A 22,581-nucleotide genomic window follows, 5' to 3' on the forward strand; every position below is an offset into this window, starting at 1 on the left:
CCAGGGGAGCCTTCGCCTTTGGGGGCTGTCCTGGGCACAGACGGCACAGTCATAGCAGGCATCTGCTATCTCCTGCCATTTCAAAGGCAGACCCCAGCGTCTGCTCACCTGCCACATGGTTCAGCTTCCAGCGTGCTGCAATTTCCTGTGCAGCCAATGGGCCACATCAGTGGCAGGAGGCCGTTTTAACCATCGCACATATGCTAGGGCGTCTGCTTCATCATTACCTGGGGACCCTTAGGGGGAGTGACCTGTGACATGCATTAGGGTCACCTCCTTTCTCTGCCCTAGGTCCCAGAGGTCCTGCCACATGGCTTGACCCCACAGTGGACAGTGTCCTACCAACCAGTTTTGGTGTTTCCACATAGGGAGCCACAATGTTAGGCCCTGGAACACCGCCCAGCTGTCAGTACAAATAACTAGGGGCCCGGGCTCATGGCTGATTTCCATCCACACAGCCCGTAATTCAGCCCACTGGCTACTCTGGCCCGTCCCAGCATCAAACCAAATGGTGTCTGTTTTGGGCTGTATACCAACAGCCGTCCAAACAGCTGCAGCCCCTCGGCTAGAACCATCGGTAAACCAGGCATCTTCAGGTTCTAGGGGCTGTCCTTCTCTGTAAGGTGAGGGCTCCAAGTCCTCCCCTCTAGGCAGAGCACTTGGCTCAGCCTGGGCTACAAGCTCTACAGACCCCAGGACCTGTTGTACCTCTGTGCTCAAAGTGCTTGAACTAAGGGTGCTACATTGTTCCAAGTAAGCACCCCACTTGGAGAGGGTGGTGGTCTGTGCCACCCCCATTTTGGGTCCTTGGGTCCACGTACGGACCCACTCCTGGATGGGATAGGTTGTTTGAACCAACACCGTGCCGTTCCTGTGATGGCTTCTGTGGCCACTAGGGCTGCGTACACACAGCCAGATGTTTCTCTATTAGAGAGTAGCGGACCTCCATTCCTTTCCACAATAGGGATCAAAATCCCACTGGCAACCGAAGACGCTCCTGCCGTTGTCAGAAGCCCCATCCGTACCCCTCTTGGGTTACGTGAACATCAAGTTCAAATGGGTGGCCAGGGTTCACTGCTTGTAGAGCCTGTGCCTGCTGCACTGCCTGTTTTGTGGAAACAAAGGCTTGTTCTGCAGCCTCTGTCCAATCCAATGAGGCCCCCTTTTTTATCATGTTATACAAGGGCCTTGCCATTTGTGCTAAATGGGCTACAAACGCCCGCCAATATCCTAGCAGACCCAAATATGTCTGCAGTTGGGAGACCTTGGTCGGCCGGGGAAATGCTTGTATTTTGTCAATAATCACCTCAGGTATGACCTTTGTCTTATCCGACCACACAACACCCAAAAACATGACAGATAAGTCAGGGCCTTGGACTTTTTCCTCATTCACCACCAAGTCACGTGAATTCAGGTGGCGGAGAAGAGAGGGAGCTGCTTGCTCTAAATCTTAAAGAGAATCAGATGTTAGCAAAACATCATCGACATAATGAAACAAGGCCCCAGAAGACGGGTGATCCAACTGTGCCAAATCCTGGGCCACGAGCCCGTGGCAGATAGTGGGGCTGTGCAAGTATCCTTGCGGAAGGACTTGAAAAGTCCACTGCCGCCCGTCCCAATAAAAGCAAACTGCTCTTGACACTCGGGTGCAATGTCAATGGAGAAAAAAGCATTGGCCAAGTCCACTACATAGTGATATGTCCCCAGGCAGACAGTCAGACGATCCATTAAATCATGTACTGAAGGCACTGCAGCGTGCAAGGGTGGTGTCACCTTATTTAACTCCCTATAGTCCACAGTCATTCGCCAGGTCCCATCTGGCTTCTTGACAGGCCATACTGGGGATTTAAAGGGACTGTGCATTGGCCTCATAATATGTGCCTTCTCCAATTCCAATATTGTATGACCAATCTCCTCTTGCCCTCCTGGCAGGCAGTACTGTCGCACTGTAACCATGTGCCAGGGCTGTGGCAACACTTGAGAAGGGTGGTGAGCATGCCCCCATTTCACCCCTTTCACCACCAGTATCCAGAGATGGAACTCTCCTACCTATGTCTGTAAGCTGAGGCCATGTAGCACGTCCACCCCTAGAATATTTCTGGAACGGGGGAGACATAAACCTTGTAGGTATGAGAGGGAAGCCTTCCCATACCCAGTGGTAAGCAAACAGCTTTTACAGTGACTGTCTTTCTCCCGTAACCATCAATACAGATTGCTGGTCTGGGGAACAGTTCTGGGTTCCCATAAACAAGACTGCAGTCTGCGCCAGTGTCCACTAGGGCTAAAACCCTCTGCACATTAGAAGGGGACCAATGTATGGACAGTTCCACATGGGGCTTCCGGTCCCTGCTCTTCCCCTCTGACAGGGTACCTTGGCCCCACCTTTAATCAAGCTGAAAGGAGTCGGCCTCAAGAGGCCGCATGAAGTCCTACAGGGACATGAGTCGTGCTTTCCCAGATTTCTCCTTTAGTTTTCTCTGGAATTGCTGTTCCGTATGCAACTGTTTCCAAAGTTTCAACAACAGTGCATTGGGTTTTCTGTCTATTTTTTTCCAATCTACCCCTGCTTCCACAAGATCACACCACATCTGTGTGCGTGTTACTCTCTGAGGCCTGTGACCTCGCCCCTTTACCTTTGGTTTGGGTTTCCAGGTCTCAACTGTGAGGACCTCCTGTCTTAACTTCCTTTGCCTCCAGCTGTCAACATCCCCTAGGGTGGCCATGGTAGTTGTAACTTCATGGATCCGCCGGCCCACATTGGGCGTAAGAATGGCAACCAAGGATCCAAAAGCACTCGCAGGTGCAGTATCCAAAACCATATCTCTCATGCTGGCTGTAAAAAGCTCGTCATCTGGCCCCTGCATATTAGGGTTGAAAATAGCATGTCTCCTACCCATTTCAAGGATGATTGGAGTAACTTCAGTATATGATTGCCATTGACTCACAGTGTCTGGCAGCTCACCAGCCTGTCCCCATACTGTGCGTACTGCAGCAGTGAGCCACTCCATTAGAGAATGGTTGCCCTGGTTTTGGGCCAACCTATGGCAGTTCTGTAACCTTTGTCAGGGTGATGGATGCACTATCACAAAGGCTAGCTTTTCCATCTCGCCTGGGGAGCAGAGAATGTTGTCTGCTCCCTCATCTCATACACGTAATAGCCAAGCCGAGACTGGCTCTCCAGGGCGCTGTCGGCACCGCCCCCCCAGCTCCTGCAACTCAGTGGGAGTGTAAGGGGTGTAGGTTGTGAAGGCAGCACAGCTGGGATGCCTGCAGCAACTCCCCAGGGGTCCAAAAGTTGCTCACATTTTACCCTTTGCTTCAAGATTGGCCGGGCTTGGGGGTTGGGGGCTACATTGTCTCCACTCGCTTCCTCTGCCTCTGCCTCAGAGTCTCCACTGTGGGGCCCCTCTTCTAACACGCGGACCTGAGCTTCCAGCGCTTCCAACCAGAGCACATGGATCATTTCATGAAGCGCATTTTCCGTGTTGGGACTCAAGGCCGTGAGGAACATCCAGCCCACGTGGCCGGCTGTAGCCTTCGCCTCCTCTGGCAACCGCACAGCCAGAGCCTACAGGGCCCTCTGCATGCTGGTCAAAGAGCCATCCATCTCCTCCCACCCCTCCTTGGGGGGCCAACTACTGAGAACAGTGGTGACTGGGCACCACACACTTTGTGGGGGCTTCCTGTCCTCCTGCCCAGAGTCAGATGCCATTCCTACCTGGTCGGAATCTTGCTCACTATGCCAGGTGTCTGAGTGGGTGGTGGCCTCAGTGTAAGATGTCCACAACCCTTGGAGCCTAAGGCTGTAGCAGATTATTAAAATGAAGGCAACGCCGTCCATGGCCAAGAGGGAGGTGTGCCAGCTGTAGGCTTGAGTCTCCCAGGCAGACGGTGCCTCCCGTTCCTGGTGTCGCTCCTTACATGCCTCCAGATGCTGAGCTTTCACATGCACAAATTGCTCCACCATCCTTTGGTAGGTTTTGGCCGGCACCATACCCTGCTCGCTGCACCATTTGTCATGCGAGGCAGCCTGCGGGGTCTCTGGTCCGCTCCCTGCATAAGAACTCAGGATATGGCTAGGCCAAAAAGGAACACCCACAGAACCATAGGTAGGGGAGTCATACTACTATAGTCTTACTGGAGGCTCTGTAGTCTCACTGGAGGCTGGAGTCACACAACCTGCAACCTGCTGTCTGTAACCCTGCCTGCCAAACAACTGACTTGACTCTCTCGACTCTACTCCCCAGCACAGCCGTGGCAGTTATATCAGTGGCTAATTGGCTAACTGGTTACAGCTGAAGGCCAATTAGCCACAGCTGATGGCCATCTACTACCCGAGCCAGCACCCCTTCAGGTGAGGCAGAGAGCCTGGAAACTGCTCTCTGGGACTCCGTCCCCACATGGTTTATATGTAACAACTTTATTCCAGAATGTTCAGGTATTTAGCTCTGTATTTTGCAACCAGTTTTTCTTGCAGTCAATACTAAAATGTTTGAGCTTGTTAAGTATTCATGAGGTCTTTTTGTGTTTTATTGAGATCTTGTTCTTATAATCACAGCAACCATGTTACTGCAGGTGCAATATAATAAGGGGCTAAGAAGTATCATATACAATAGACATCATTTACTTTACTATCTATAAAGTATCGGACTAAGTAAAAATGGAAATCACAATCAAAATATCTGAATACAAAACAGGGGCAAGTTAAGAGAATGAATGGCTGGCTTGTAAGATTAAATAAATGTGTGTTAAAACTTAATATATGTGAAAGTAAAAGGTAATCACCATTGAATAGATTGTTGAGATATTTTGGAGAGTGTAAGGAAGAGAGGGCTAGGGGTGATAGAAGAGCTTATACAAACCTCCTTGTTACTTTTGATTTTTTTCTTTTTCTCTGCCTGATAATATTGTGCCAAGACCTGTATTGAATTTATGAGTTCCAGAGGAAGGATCAATGGCTAAACATGACACCATAATATTATTGCTAAATATAACTGTTCAAATCTATAGGGAAATGGTGGGACGAGCGTTTCCTTTTCACCTGTCTAAGCTGGGATTTATGGTGTCTGCATCATTCCTACCTAGTGGATAAATCAGTGCTATAAACTTTCAATTTTCCCACTCTATTCATGAGTGGAAATGAATAGAGGATGAAGCATTTAGCTAGATTTATATTGCTGTCAGTGTCATCGGTCATTCGTTTTGCTGAGTCTGATGGTCCTATCCTGTGACAGAGATTCTGGGTTAAAATTTATGATGTGGAAAAACGGGAAAATAATTTCTGATGAAAAGTGTCAGCAAATGGATAAAGCTAAAATGAAAATCTAACATTACCTTGCTACCTTGCGAGAGACTGAGAGCAAGAAAATATTATCTCTTAGCTGGATTTATACATGTACACAAGACAGATTACATAATTTACAAAGTCCGGGGCAAATTAAATTGCGGAGCCCCTTGTTAAAAAATAATTAGGAATTTCAAGCCAGCCAAGCATTAAACCAAATGTGAGTTCCTTCTAAGCATGGGCCCTCTATGACTGCACAGGTCACAAACTCATCATGCTGGTCCTGAATCCTTGAAGAGTGAAGCTATTTGCCTGCTCCTTTATTTGAAGCTGAAGGTCCTGGATGGGTCCTGGAAGATTTAAAATCATTCATATGGAGTCAGGTCTCTGATGCATCTCAATAGCATTTATTAAGGGCTCATGAATGAGCACTTGGAATAATTCTAATGTTGTGTTGTCTTTTGTTTTTCTATTTTACAGGTTATATATAAATATTTTATAGAGGACTATCCTCAGAAGGTAATATATGTGAATTGTTCCCTCCTGAATGCATGCAAGAAAGCTATGGGCCACTGTGTAACTGTTAACCTAAGTGATAAAGTTTTGAAAACGGTTCCTGGAATCACTGGTCATAAAACATCATGTTTTTGTAAATGGCATTAGCTTATGTGATTCTGGAGTCTGACAAGTCCCCAAATCTGCAGGTGGTAAAGTGGAGACATAATCCAGAAACACCCTCATAGACACACCCAGAATAATGTTTTACCAAATATCTGGGCACCTCATGGCACAGTTGAGTTGACACATAAAATTAACCATCACACCAGGCTTATCCAAATAGTGCAATTAGTTGGGATTGGAAACTTACTAAACATGACTCTAAGTGTTGACAATGTCACGTATAACATTATACAGGAGAATTTTGTTCTCTTCTTATAATCAACTATTGTGTATTTCTCCAAAGTAAGTGGTTTGCTTTATTTTATGAGCATGGGAAACCAAAGAGTTAACAGTCTGTCTCTCTGTAGAGGGTTAGAAAATTCAGAGACAAGTTTCTTTCTCACCTGTAGCAAATATACAGGATGTCTGAGTATATATCTGAGTATATATTTTTCTTACTAATTTGTCTCCTGGGCTTCATTATTCTCTTTCCTACCTAAATTTTCTCCTTTCCCTGATTTAATCACATATTTTATCATAAATTGCACTAAATTTTGTAAATTTTCTTAAATCTATCTTGAAACAAGTAAATATAAATAAGTAAATAATACCTGATTACAGATATTTTTATCCACAGAAACAGACTTATTTCTAAGGTATTTGTAATCCCCAGAGACAAAAGATTTATACTTATTTTCCTTCCAATTACTTGTTTATTTGGAACATTTTTCCTTTTTTCAATTTAGTTACCGTTTTTCCTAATCTTGTTTTTAATTAAATTTTGATGGAGATGTTTAAATAATTTGAAATCAATATACTTAGCTTTTATTTAAAAACGATAGGACAATACATTTTTGGGTCAGAAATGGTTGTAGTGGCTTTCTGATCCAAAATCCTATGATGGGCTACTCATTTTATTCCAATTTTCTCTCCCTTATTCTGTTGGACAATTCTTTCTTTAAGCTGAAACACATACACACACACACACACACACACACAAACATATATACACACACACACAATTTAGTGCTTTCTCTGTAGTATACAATGTGTTTGGCACTGGGGAAACTCAAATGAATAAAACAAGCTACTTCATGCCTCTCTCTAAAACCTGTTTCCTAGTGCGTAATGTGGAGTATCAGCACCTATCGCAGAATTTTGGTCTGAGTATGGGAGGAGACCGTGCATATAAAGCACCGGTCACATGGTGAAGGGTTCAGTAAACTTTGCTGCTGCCACATAGCTCACAGGCTTTGCTGCTGCCACATAGCTCACAGCCAACATCAAATAATGCACTTTGTAAAGCACACAGCAGTATAAAAGTGTAAGGAAATGCCATGAAATTCACTCAGTCGTATAAGGTTATAATTGCAGCCAATCAGATACTTTTTTAATATGATTCTATTTGGAAACCTAGTTATTTGTGCAGCTTTTTTTTGAAACTGCATATAAGTCTTAACATTCATCCTCATTACATTCCATATTTAATCCATTGTTTCAGTTTTATACCTTACTGACTCTTCACCATAACATCAAATGTACTAGGTCTCATTTTCCAGTTTTGTGTGTTTTCTGAATGTTATAAATACACTTACCTCTAAGCCACTATTAATACTATTGATTTGTATAAACATTGCCTTGCTCCATGTCACCCCTAAACAAGTATTTAATTAATTGTCCTGGATAGCTGACTTTTTTTTTTTTTTAAAGTAGAGAAATCCCTCCATTTTGTCTGGAAAGGAGTTTCATTTATGTTCCTCAGACCCACAGAAGCAAAACACTAGACTAAAACCTATATAAAGCCCTTGTTGTAATATTCTGGTTACCTCCCAATGGGACGTTGTTCTGGTCAGCAGCCTGGTGCGTGGGATGCTGAGTTTGCGATTTGAGCCTGGGGAAGGTGTTGGCCTTTTAAATATCTGAGTCATTATTAGAATTTATTTCAGAACTCAGGTGACTTCTGTAGTGGCTGTATGCAATCTTATTGCTTATGTTTACTGAAGTTTTTTTCACTTATAATTAAATATCATTGGCAGTTATGAATATTACAATTAATGTCAACAATGCATTTTTAAAACATCTAATTTCAATCTGGTCTTTTTCATCACATCTCTAAATCGACTTAATAGAATCTTGCTAAAACTAGGTTGTGCAGTCCTTGAATGGGCCAAGATTGAGACCTAGTTGAGAAAAGGGCTCCCAGGAGTCTGAATGGTTTGGTTACATACAGAGTCTTTGTCAGCACATTCTGCTCTGGGGGCCTGTGATTGTCTTGGGGTCATCCATGCCTGCCAGAACAGCCAGTGAAGTCTTGTAATGCAGACCTAAGCCACTCTCCAAACAACTTTATTGGTAATAAAGCTGACATTTTTACTTCCAGGTAATTAGCAGCCATAGATGTCTGTTTCTCAAATGGCTGAGAATTCAGGCAGAGTTTAAAATCTAGAGTTTCAGAATCATAATTATAACACTATTTTTCCTATAGGAATTTCAATGATACACATATTTAAAAACTACAAATAATTTGTGTTTATAATATAAAATTAAAGATTAATCAATAGAAACAGAAAAAATTTGATAAAATACTTTGAGTAAGCCCTATGCATTTCAGATGACAATAATTAATGAACTTCAGGGTACCATTATCTAAATAATTTTTATAACCCATTGTGATGATAAAGACCAGATTAAAATTAGTTGTTTTAAAAATGCACTGTCAATGTTAATTATAACAATCATAACTGCCACTGTTTTTTAATTATAAGAAAAAAGGGCTAAGAGCTGTGTGTCACATGATTAACATTTTTTTTATTCACCTGTGGTACTAGTTCCAGCGTCCATGCTTCTTATGATTAATAGCAGTTCATATATTAAAAATCAGAGTCGAAAATCGCAATGAAAGTGAAATGCTGGCATAGATCAAATAAATTAGGACAAACATTACATAGACATATTAATAAGGACATTTATTGCAGAATGTTTTATGACAAAAAATACAAAATAACCTAAAATTTCTTTTGTTCTGTTTTTGTAATTTCTAAATATTTTTATTAAAATATAGCTAACATACAATATATTAGTTTCAGATGTACACCATAGTTCCTCAACATTTATATACCTAAAGAAGTGATCATGATAAGTCCAGCAACCATCTGACACTGTACCACACTATCACAATATTATTGACTATATTCCCTATGTTGTACATTACATCCCTAAGACTTGTTTTATATCTGGAACTTTGGATCTCTTATTCCCCTTTATGTTTTTTCCTCCCTTTTTAATGTTTCAATTATAGTTGACATTCAATATTATTTTATATTATTTTCAGGTGTACAGCATAGTGGTTAGACATTTATATAATTTAAGAAGTGATCTCCCTAAGTAGTCTAGTACCCACCTGGCACTATACATAGTTTTACGATATTATTGACTATATTCTCTATGCTGTACTTTACATTCCATTGACAACTTTGTAACTTCCAACTTGTATTTCTGAATCCCTTCACTTTTCTCACCCTGCCCTCCAAACCCTCTCCCATCTAGTACCCCAATAAATCTAGTATTCATCTGACACTATACATAATTATTATAATATTATTGACTATATTCCTTATGCTATAACTTACATCACTATGTCTACTGAGTAACAACTAATTTGTACTTCTTAATTCATTCCCCTTTTCACATACCCCAATCAGCAGCTGAGATATCCCTCCTGATTTTTAACGGTCACAGATGGGTGTGGGACCAGTGTGTTCTATGTCCTTGCCTCTCTTACCAGTCTCAAAGTGGCTTCTTCTGTATGTCCTCAGTTATAGGGCTTTGGTTCAGCTACACTTCAGGCAATTTTCCATGATGCTTGTTCTGTAGATAAGTTATAATTTTGATGTGGTCGTGAGAGGAGGTAAGCACAGCATTTAATTACTCTGTCATTTTGATTGTAATCTTGAATTTCTAATGACCTAAAATTTCAATATAGGAGATTGGCTAAATACATTTTGGTCAATTCCTGTAGTGTATTTTTGTATATACGTGTAATGTATGTTTTCATGTATATCATTAAGTAACAAAAGTTGGTTATAGAATAGCATGTATATCATAATACCATTTTTAAATATTTGTATTTATATTAATTTCATGGAAAGTATCTGCAAAGATATATAACAAAATATTCAGACTATCTCTTCATGGTGGAATTATGGATGCTTTTTTGTTTTGCTTGTCTCTTTTGTTTTCTATAATAAATATGGATTACTTGACTATGATTTATAATAATTGTTTAAATAATTATTACTTAATAAAGTAATTACAAAAGTAATCATATCCCTTATAGTACTGTAGAAATTGGAATAATGCTTTTGGAAATTGGAAATAAAACCCACAGCCTCAATGAAAAATTGTTTATAAGTGCATGCTATACTATCTTCATAACTGATCCAGCAAAACAATATTATAGAAAATCTTTAAAGAAAAAAAAATTGTAGCACTAATAAGTATATAGTTTATAGAATACATCTAACTACCTATGTTCTATTTCTTCTTAAGGGAAATTAAAGAAATCTTATGTAGATAGAAAAGTGTATTGTTAATGTTCTCCATAAATGAATGACCAAGCTATGAAAAAGGGTGACAAATGTGGTGTGGTCTGGTGGCTTTCCATGTAAGAATGAACTTTTAAAAAGCAGTCTTACTTAGCTATTATCATGTTCTAGATTTTGTGTTATGTAAGCAAGACATGGTGGCTCATTTCCAACATCTGACCATCTTGTAAGAGAGAAAGAAACATCAAGAACTTGATGTTTTAAGTGCAGTACCGGCTGTTTAGATAAAGTGCTATGGGAGCAAAGAGGCAGCGGTGATGAATTCAGACTGATGTGGGAGGTTCACTGAAAAGGTGAAATCTGATTTGCTCCTTAAACACAGAGTAAAATTTTCTAAGTAAAGATTGATGAAAGGGCTTTCCAGAGAGAAAGAACAGCGAGAGCAAAAAACAGGCAAAGTGTGAGATGTGTCATGGAAACACCTGTTATTCAGAGGTGTGGGTTTGTGTATGTGTGGGTAGGTTTGTGTCATAGGGTACATATGAGGGAGCATGGAAGAAGCTACATTAGTCATTATAAACCCTTAGCTATTCAAGTACAAAATGTAAAAGACGAAAAAATGACATGAAATCTGAAAATAAAGGCAGACTGTTTCTGTCATTTAAAATCTGTAGCAGGAAGAAAAGCAGCATTTACTGAGTTCCTAGTGTATGCCTTTGTATCTATTGCCACATTTAATCCTAACATCAACTCTAAGATGTTAATTATTCTCAATTTATACATGAGGAAATAGAAGCTACAGAAATTACCCTAGCCATGGCAGTGGGATTCAATCAAGGTTTATTCAATTCCCCAAAGTGATATTCTTTCTATTATACTACCAGTCTTTCTGAAATACCTAACTGATTCTCATATATCAACAAGCCATGGGACACATACCCACACACACCACCACCATTGCCACTACCAAATAGCTTAGCATATTTGCAGATAAAAACATATGAAGAGAAATGAAAGATGCAATAAGAACTTTATAGATCATTCTGTCTGGTTCAGCACCCCTTATGGGACTGTTACTGTGATGTGAATACAGAGATTGGCTGCTTTGAAAGCCTTGGTATTTCCCTATTGTGGCCCACAGCTGTCTGGATATGGCAGTATTTCTTGAGTTGGCAAAAAAAAAAAACGCTCATTTTTGGCAGTATGTGAATCCACACAAAAGTATTTATCCCAAACAGCTACTTTTTCCTTTACAAAGGACTGATTTAGAATTCAGTTTGGTTGCCATGCCACAGGTGTTTTAGGTTTTGATGGCAACTTCGAAGAGCGGGTCTGATGAGCTCTGTGTGTTGTTTGCCGCGGTGAGCATTTGTCAGGCTGAGTAAACTCATTCATCCAGGAGATGGCCCTGCAGTTGTAAGATATGAGGCACAAATGCCTTGTTACTTGTGTGCACTTGGTTTCCTTTTTTCCTCTCTGCTCCTGCCATGAGCCTCCACAAAGTAGTGCTTTGTAAGGGGAGATGCATGCCAGCATCGTCAAGACGGTACCATACAGACCCTGCTTCTTCAGTTGACAGATTAACATATTAAACAGCCTATTCCGTGAAGACATTTCCAGCTAAAGTTAGTATTTCCTTTCTCATTATGCTAGTTGTGATTTCACGAGGTTATTTTTCTCCCGGGGGTGGGGCTCCCTCCCATCTTTCTCAGCTTCAGTTTTCCACATTGCTGACAGACTGATCCATTGTAAATGAAAATCACATCGTATTATCTCCTTCTTACAATTGGTGCAAAGTAAACTCGTCATTCAGTAGCATTCTTCACTCCCCATGAGGGGCTGACTGCTTTCTGGTCCAGCTAAATCCTGCACATGCCTCTCACATGGTGTCTACACTACTGGCAGCTGTTTGTCCATTATGTTTCTCTTTCCAGTTGATACTTGAGTTCAGCGACTATGTCATTTTCACTATTTTAGTATCAAATCTCATGCATGGATATCCTGTCATATGTGCCAAGAAAATATTAGCTGAAACTATTAAGTGAATTAAATAGTAAATGAATAATTAAATAGTAAATACATTTTTAAATATTAAATGAAGGATTAGAGTTGTGAAACCTTAGTAGAAAGTGAGGGTGGAGGAGTTGGAAGGTCAGTGTATCTAATAATTTAGCACATCTGATGAGGGTTAATGAAAATGGCTGGGATTTCTTTAAAATAATAGCTACCCTGTTTCCCCGAAAATAAGACCTAGCAGGACAAACAGCTCTAATGCATCTTTTGGAGCAAAAATTAATGTAAGACCTGGTCTGATATGATATGATATATTATTATATTATACTATAAAGACCCAGTCTTATATTATAGCAAAATAAGACCGAGTCTTATATTAATTTTTTGTTCCAAAAGATGCATTAGAGGTGATTGTCTGGCTAGGTCATATTTTCAGGGAAACTAGGTAGTAGCCTTTAACACAGCCTTCCCCTGTTTATAGATAATTTTTGTTGTATATTTGAATTCATGGAATATCTCAGGGGTTGTCAGCCTACAAATGTGTAAAGAATATGGTGGTAAAGAAAGTGAGTACAGGATGAGACCTTAAAAATGCATAGTTAACAGAGAAAATTCCACTAGAGCTTTGTGGAATAGTTATCCTATTATATGGATAATATTATACTTAGGACTTTAAGAAAAGCCATTTTTCTTATGATAGCCCAAATGCCTGAAACTGCCTTTTTTTTTGAGGCTCTTAAGGAGTAGTAAAAATTCCAGATAAACCAAAATTATTCAATGATATTTTACAGACCTCTCTGAATTACCTTTTCCTTCCTCTAGTGAAGTATCTAAGAGAAAAATTTCCACTGTTTTTCAACCCAAATTTTGCTCTATTTGAATAGTAGAGAAAATGGTAGGGGATAATCTAAAACTTTAATATAAATGGGAGATAAAGTATACAAATTAATAATCTTTTAAGTTAATTTCAACTAATTATAGCAAATGCATTATCCTATCAATGTGATATATATCTATATACATCATATACTGGGGGTGCCAAAAAGAGGTATACACATGACTTGTATTCATCTTTTGTTACCAGTATATGTTAAGTATTACAATTTAATACAGTTTTATCCTTGCTCAGAATGTGTATACATTTTTGGCACCCTCTGTATACACACATTCATATATTTACTTATGAAAAGAGATTAGAAGGCTGTATAATAGATATTCAAATGGTTATTGGTAAAAGAATATCATAGCCCCCTCATTTTTAAATGACAAAATATACCTGGAAAAAAATATTTTTAAGTTTTATTTATTTTTATTTTTTACACTTTATTTGTTTATTTATTTGACATTCAATATTATTTTATATTAGTTTCATGTATACAGCAGAGTGGTGTGACATTTAAGAAGTGTTCCCCCTGGTTAGTCTAGTACCCACCTGACACTATGCATAGTTATTACCATATTATTAACTATCTTCTCTATGCTTTGCTTTACCTGTGAAATATTTTATATTGGATGATAACTATGTGTTAGGACTTATGTTGCCCCAACAGTACTGAAATGAGAGAAACAAGATGTTTGATAATTGCTACCAAAATTTGAAACCTTCCCTTAACCATTATTTGAATAATTACTTTCTAATTTAGAGAAAATATTTCATGTTGTATTAGTGCTCCTTCATTCATCAACCACCTTTTTAGAACAAAGCAAATTGAACTGTTTATAACTTGAACTTAATATGGATGCTAAGAAGAGAGTTTTATTGTAAGGCAATGGAGGTGACCAAACAGAAAGAGATGTGGGAACTGAACCAAATGCATCCCAAAGGGTTTATCAGTGAAATCAACTTGAAAATAATAGAATTTATTTTATATTAGATATATGAATGAAATGTTTGTTGATATGAATGTGTTGTTTCCAAAAAATATATATAATCATCAATATTCCAGCTTTGCATCCTTTTCCCAAGAAATCGTGGCTCACTTATTCCTTTACTTTGAGATGAAGTATGTCCTGCTTGCCCACTTGACCTCTCTTTTGTGTCTCAACCTCAACACCAAAACCTAATGATTTAACTCCCCCAATCATCCTCTTCTAATTTCTCTACCTTACAAGAGACAACATCCACTCAGCTCTTCAGCCAAAAACTAATGAGTTAACCTTGTTACTTCCTGTTTTCTTACCTTCCCATCCAGTCTAACACCTCCTAAATGCCTACAAATCACCTCTTAAATATTTGCTCCTTCTATACCTACCACCGACTTGGTACCAGCTATCATGACCTATTGTTTAGGAGAGAGTACTAAATAAAATGGACTTCTTACTGATTGCCTGCTTTACCTTTGGACCTTCTCCAATTCCTTGTGCATACGTGGGCAGAGCTATCTTTTTGCAATGCAAAATGGATTATGCTATTCTCCTTCTTAAAACCTGCCAGTGTTTTTTTGTTTGTTTTTCTTTTTAATATTTTTAAGGTTTAAAAATAAATTATTAAACATAGGTAACAAGGTTCTGAGTGGTCAGGCCGATTTCGCTCTCCAGCCTTCCCTCATCCCACTCTCACTTCTGTAGCATCACTGGCCTTCTCTCAGTCCCTCACACTGACCAAGCTCCCTCCCTCCCATGCTGGATCTTTGCGTTCACTCTTCTCCTGTCTGGAAAAGTCTTCTGTCTCATTGTTATCCAATAAACTTTTACTCTTCCTTCAAATTTCAGCTTAGATGCCCATGACCATGACCTCTTATCCACTCTCATAGCTTCGTGAAACTCTATTTTATGGCACCAACCTTAATTATAATTTTAGATTTAATTACTATACTGTCTCCTTCACTGGGCTCTAAGCAGTTTGAGAACAGAGACAACATCTGATTTTTCTCTAATGCATCTCTAGAGCTTAGTCCAATGCTCAGCATGTACTCTGTTGTCAATACTTATTGAGTGATAATGGGCATATTAACATGTACTGACATTGAAGATAATCATTTTTTTGAAAAATGATATTCAAAGAAAGACAAGGAATTTTTGACATAAGTGCACTAAATATATCGATCTTAAAGTAGTGTCATTGATCACATATGGATGAAGGTATCAGTGTACTTCTTTTTTTTTTTTTATATTTTTATTTTTATTTTTATTTTTTTATTTTTTTTAATTAATTTATTTATTAGTTTCAGGTGTACAAAACAAGGTAATACTTAGACGTTCATCATTTATATCCCTCATACTGTGAACCCCCCTCCCCCCATCCACTATCCCTCCGACCTCACTCAGTGTACTTCTTGAATTCTTAAAAACTACTCAGCAGACCTTACACATTTGAATTGTTTGGTTTATGTCAAGACATGTAAGCCTTGAAAATGTTTTTTTCTATCTCCAATTACTGTACATTTTCACTTTCTTCGAATTGAAAGATATTTCTCAAAAGTATCAATTATTGGGCACAATGGATTCATTAAAGGGAACCAATGTAACTTGAACATCAGATTTAGAACCAGACCTATTTGGCTTTGAATCCTAGGTCTGCTATGTATTACATGTGTAATACTGTGCAAATGATTTCATTTCTCTGAGCATTAGCTATATCAACTATAAAATGGGTTTTATAGTACCTACCTTGTGGGATTATTTTATGGGTTATGAATTTAACATACTGTCATGTGTGGTCACTGGTCCCGCACCCCACATAAGAACGCAGGACATGGTGAGGCTAAAAAGGAATACCAACGGAGCCATGGATGGGAGGGTTCATACCACTATATTCTCGATGGTGGCTGGATTGGAGATACAGGAAGCAGGAGCCACACGATCTGCAAACTGCTGTCCACTTCTCTGTCAACCAACCAACCAACCAACCAACCAACCAGCATAGCCACGGCAGTTATATTAGTGGCTAATGGCTAACCCGTTACAGCTGATGGCCAACAAGTCACAGCTGATGATCATCTACTACCCAAGCCAATACCTTTCCACATGAGGCCGAGAGCCTGAAAACTGCTCTCTGGGACTCTGTCCCCACACATACTCATATATTATTATAATTCTTTCTATTTAATAGGTGTTAAATAAAAGTTCTTCATTATTCCTCTCCCTGTACCTTCCGCCCAGGTAATCTGCATCATTTGTAAGACAAACAAATTAGAATCTCATCTCTTCTACATGTTCCATCCAAATGGAGAATGTGTTTTACAGCTTGTCATGCAGGGTGTTATGCGGGGTCTCTGGTCCTGCTCCCCACACTAGAATGCAGGATATGGTGAGGCCAAAAAGGAGCACACACAGAACCATAAATAGGGGAATCACACCACTATATTCTTGCTGGTGGCTGGGTTAGAGACACAGGAAACAGGAGCTACATGGTCTGCAACCTGATGTCCACTTCTCTGACAACCAATCTCACTTGCTAACTGCAATCCGTGCCTCTCTGCAATTTGCAATCCATGCTTGTTAACCCCACTTGCTAGCTGCAATCTGCCATCTGCTTCTCTGCCAACCAACCAACCAACAAATCCCCCCCCACCCCCTAGCATGGCTATCTGATTACAGCTGATGGCCATCTACTAACTGAGCCAGCACATTTCCACATGAGGTTGAGAGCCTGGAAACTGCTCTCCGGGACTCTGTCCCCACACAGCTAAAAGGAAGCTAGAGAAAAAGGATAGAAAGAAGACAAATATGCCCATCAATCAACATCAGACAGCCAGGTTAATGCTTTATAAATGAGCAGAAAGGAAAAACTGTTTAGCTTTTAATGTAGTGGTTACTTGGTTTCAGATTGTCTTTAATTTGCTTCAGTTACTCATAAAATCTCTTCTTTGGGAGTAATTAGTTGTGTTTATCTGCTTCTTAGAGGGAAGGTGTTGGAGGAGGATGGATGTGACCACAGTTGACCCTGGAGCTGGACCCAGGCAATCAGAGGCCCCTAACTCCCTCTGCTATCCTTGGAATGTATGTTCTACCCACTGTTCCCAAGTGGGAGCCATTTTCGAGGATATAACCTGGAGAGAACAATGTGCTATTGAGACTGTAATGCAGGGACTCAGCTCCAGCTCCCTGCACAAGAATGCAGGACATAGTGAGGCCAAAAAGGAACACCCACGGAGCCATAGATAGGGGAGTCATACCATTATAGTCTCATTGAGGGACTATAGTCTCACTGGCTGGAGTGAGGCTGGATCCACATGACCTGCAACCTGCTGTCCACTTCTCTGCCTGCCAACCCACCAACTGACCGACCAACGCAGCCGCAGCAGTTATATCAGTGGCTAATTGGCTAACTGGTTACAACTGATGGTCAATTAACCACAGCTGACGGCCATCTACTACCCAAGTCAGCACCTTTCCAAGTGAGGCAGAGACCCTGGAAACTGCTCTCTGGGACTCTGTCCCCACAGCTTTTTAAACTTTACCTGGTTTAGAAGGAAAAGATAAACTGGATACTGTAAGCATAGTATTCAAGTTGACTCATAGTTTATTTGAAAACTATAAATGTGGCTAATGACTATATAAGCGTATTCTTAGATGGCAAGGAGACAGATATTCTTGAGATCACTAATTATATTAACAAATTATCCAGCTAAAAATAATGTAATAAGTCATTTGGCTACCCTTACCTTGAGGCAAGACTGCATTGACCACCTCAGCAGAAGGTTAGTCTATTCATCGTTTCTAAAATATTGTATGTTAAAGACACATTTGTTGATCAAAGCATGGTGAGCTTTGCCCTTTTTTGTATTCTTTTTCTTTCTATTGTAGTTGCATTTATTAGTAAAGGGAGAATATAGGACTATTCACCAACCAATCAATAAAATGATAAGAATTAATGAAATGGTGTCCCTCTGTCCTCAAAAGAGAGATAATAAGTATGAAGTCAGCAGATGATAAAAGCATTACTCTTGGACTTTGTGTTACCCATTGCACTACTTTATTTTTATATATCATTAAGGAATGAGTGTAGTTTTTATAGCCAAATAATACACACATGTGATTTGAAGGTGTGTCAATGGGCTGTAAAAATCTTTCTTCGCAGGCACTAATCTTTATAAATTCCTCTTTGATTAACATGCTACAATAATAATAATGTAGATGGCTAAAAATTATTTAGTGCATATTATGTGCAGATACTATGATAATTATTATTATTATTTTTTTAATTAATTAGATTTATTGGGGTGACAATTGTTAGTAAATTTACATAGATTTCAGGTGTACAATTCTATATTATATCATCTATAAATCCCATTGTGTGTTCACTACCCAGAGTCAGTTCTCCTTCCATCACCATATATTTGATCCGATAATTATTTTACATACCTAATTCTCATAACATTTTGTTGAGGTGAATGTTTATAAGCTGTGTTCCCAAGACGAGAAAAGTAGAATTTGGAGAGCTTAGGTAATTTTTTCAAGATTGCTGCAGCTTAGTATGTGATGGAGGTGAGTCCTGAATTCAAGTTTACTTGATTCTGAACCCTTTGATCTGGCCATTGGACAGAAATCTGCAGAAGAAAGCTGATGGGGTCTGATGCATGATTGTTTTAGGTAATACCTTTCTTTTATATATTTCTGCAAGCATTTGATTAACGTAAACATGGATTTAGTAAGCAATTTACTTCTGTACTTTCTTTAAAAGCTTTTAGGTGTGACCCTTTCTGCTGGTGAGTGCTATAGGAATAAATAATAGCCTATGAAATTACTTAAGGATTTGTTGCCATAGAGTCAATGAGAATGCCCAGACTAAGAGAAATTGGGATATGTGAAAACTGATAATGCTACTAATTAAATCAATCAGTCGTTCATTAATTCAACAACACATTGGGGAACTATTATATTCCAAGGAAGATTTTAAAAACACCATAAGGTTTTTTAAAAAACACAAAAAACGAACAGCATAAATTCTCTGTGCTTTACAAGATCATATAGTAGTTTGTATGACAAGAGAGGAATGGATACGTCTGTAAATATAATTGCAATAATAAGACATAGTCCATAGGGAAGGCATGGAAAAAAGTTCTCTGGGCACACATGAAGGGAATGTTTGGTTAGAGTTTCAAGGGATTATTTTCTAGAGAAAGTGTCATGCATATAGAAGCTATACTATAAACCTAACTTTAATAGGTAGGATCAGAGAGGATTGGTGGAGGGGATTTGTAAGCTGGTGAGAGAACTTGTGCTGTCCCTCAAATCATCTGACATACTTAACCCACAAATGCATAGCGTCTGCCCCAAACTTGACATTCATTATTCAGAAGTAGGTGTGGGGACAGAGTCCCAGAGAGCAGTTTCCAGGCTCTCGGCCTCACGTGGAAAGGTGCTGGCTCAGTTATTTGATGGCCATCAGCTGTAATCAGATGGCCATCCGCTGTGGCTGGGTGGTCATCAGCTGTTACCGGTTAGCCATTAGCCACTAATATAACTGCTGGGGCTACGCTGGCAGGGGGGCTGGTTGGTTGGCAGAGAAGCGGATGGCAGATTACTCCTAGCAACTGGGGTTAGCAAGCACAGATGGCGGATTGTGGATTGTGTGGATCCTACGTCCTGTGTCTTGCCCGGCCAGCAGTGTGAATGGGGTGCAGGAAGATCTCGTTGGGGTACTGGCGGATGTTTGCTTTTGTGTCTTGACCAACCGCCATCGAGAATATAGTGGTATGACTCCCCTATGTATGGCTCTGTTGTTGTTCCTTTCGGTCTCATCATATCCTACATTCTTGTGAAGGGAGTGGGAGCTGAGACCCCGCATTACAGTAGGTATTTTAGGAGGTTAGCTTTCAGACTGGCTTCAGTAGTTCATCATTTCTCTAAAGTGCACATATGACAACGTGAAAAACAGAAGCCTATAATTTCTCTTTATCTTGGTAAAACTAAACTTCTTGTAATTAATTCATTGACTAGTTAATTAACAAGAGCTGAATTAAGCTCCCAGGCCATGAGCCATTTAATTTGCCTTGGAATCCTAATCTAGTTAAATGTCAGGTCTCTGGGGGAAACACATTATCGTACTACATTTTACTCTTGGTAAACTGTTTGGAATTAGAAAGAACAGAAAAGAAGCCCAGAAAGCATAAGTAACTTTTGGCCCGAGCAGACCTTTGACAAGACTGAGCTGTATACTTATACTTTTCAATCTCAATTAATTAGTAAGAAAAGAAAAAATTTAGAAATAACCAGTTTGTGTCTGAGAGTTCTCTTATATGTAACATAAGGCAAACCAAATTGGTAACAACACAAATACAGGCTGTTCTCAATATTTTCCAGTGACCTTGTTGGAACAAATGGGAAACAATAATAGAAAGCTGTTGCCTTTTTACTAAATCTATTTTAAGATTATGAACAACTTCAATACATAAGAGAAAAGCAAAATACTTTTCACTGTGAAACAATAGGTGCCAAGATTTTATGGTTTCAGGGTCAGCATCCTAAAGAAAATTCAGTCACAAAAGGAGCAGAAAATTTAATGTTTAAAATTAGCACTCCTTCCTCTATTTTTGGCTTTATCTGATGCCAGGAGGCCATGCTTAACTATGCTAGATTTAGTATTCAGAAAGAAGTGATCTGTGGAGTACCAATAGTTGCTTCTATTAAAGAGCCTTGGGATATTTCATTTGGGAGGCCAACTTGAGGTGCTGCTGAACTTGACACCAATCTAGTGACATTTAAAAAAGCTTACTTTGTTTCAATACCTTTCACCTTCTTTGAGTCACAGGAAAGGATGACACATGTGCATATCAGGTAAAAATGAATGGCAGTTCATGCTAGTTGGGAATGTATTTAGAAAATCTAGCACTCTTTGCTTAAAGAGATTCATTTTCAATCCAGTGGCAGAATCATGAATACAGTCAATATTGAAAAGAGAAAGTATCATGTTGCTGAAAATGAATAGAGAAATAATAAAAGAATTGGAATGCTGTGATCCAGTAAAGGACTCTTCCCAGGGCCCAGACTCAGCACTGAGAGGGATTATTGTTAATGAGCATGAGATAAAGCCAAAGGCTCTTTGTTCACAATCTGGCAGAGATGGAGAAAGAGATTGGGATGAGAGAAACAGGGCAGGAGGTAGTTGACTTGAATTAGTAAGGGTGACATAGATATATGTTAGGCCACGTGCCTGTTTGCATAGACAGTAAAGCACAGATAAAAAATATGGGAACAAAACTTGTTATTTTGTCACGAACAAAAATTTTATATTGGATTTGTCCTTGCCAAGTGCAAGATATTAGCAAGACAGCCCAAAAACAGACTGAAACATAATTTGATTCAAAGAAGTGAACACAGAGTCCTTTTTTTGATCTCAATCCTATACATGCCAAGAAAAATGATCTCCCTCATGTTGAAAAGGGCTCAGAGTTATATTTATACGTCTACTTTGATTCTGCAAATGAAAACTTCTTTTAAGTAAAAAATAAACAAACCATCTCTCAAAGAGCACTTTATTTGTTTCCCAGAAGTGTGTTAAAGATTCCAAGTACAAAAGGGATTGAAATATTTTTGTTTCCTTTAGGGAGTTAGAACAGCTTCATCAATCATTGCATGTGGGTCTTTGAAGTAGGTGACAATCAAGTGATATTCTTTCTATCGTTCATGTGGGAAATCTCTGGCAATCATTGTTAATGGGCCTCTGAACCTCATCACTAGTCCAGTGTATGCCACTGCAATTATCTACTGACATAAGTTATAGGTTGGAGTCTTAAACTCAGGGATCTTGTTAGCTTGGCATGTGGTACTTAAAATGCTATTTAAAGAGGCAAATGATGAAAACATTTGGGTCTTTCGTTGGACATATGTCTTGAAAGGCTGAAATTGGAATTAATTTCAATATTTAAAGGATAACTTAATTTTATCTGAGCTTATTCCCAAACAGCTTCTAGCATAGATGTTATAAATGTGCACAGAGTCTTCAGCATGAATAAAAGATTATCATCTTCTGGCCCATGGGAAAAGTAAAAACTTCTTTGGATATACTACATAGGGATATGCTTAAGAATATATTGATGTATATTCTAGATGCTTAAGACTATGTTGAAAAAAAAAAAGAATACATCTACCTTAAAGACATTAGGTTAGTGCTGAAGAAAATGAAGCCATATATAG

The sequence above is a fragment of the Rhinolophus hipposideros genome (genome assembly GCF_964194185.1).
Source record: "Rhinolophus hipposideros genome assembly, chromosome: 19".
Taxonomy (NCBI): Eukaryota; Metazoa; Chordata; class Mammalia; order Chiroptera; family Rhinolophidae; genus Rhinolophus; species Rhinolophus hipposideros.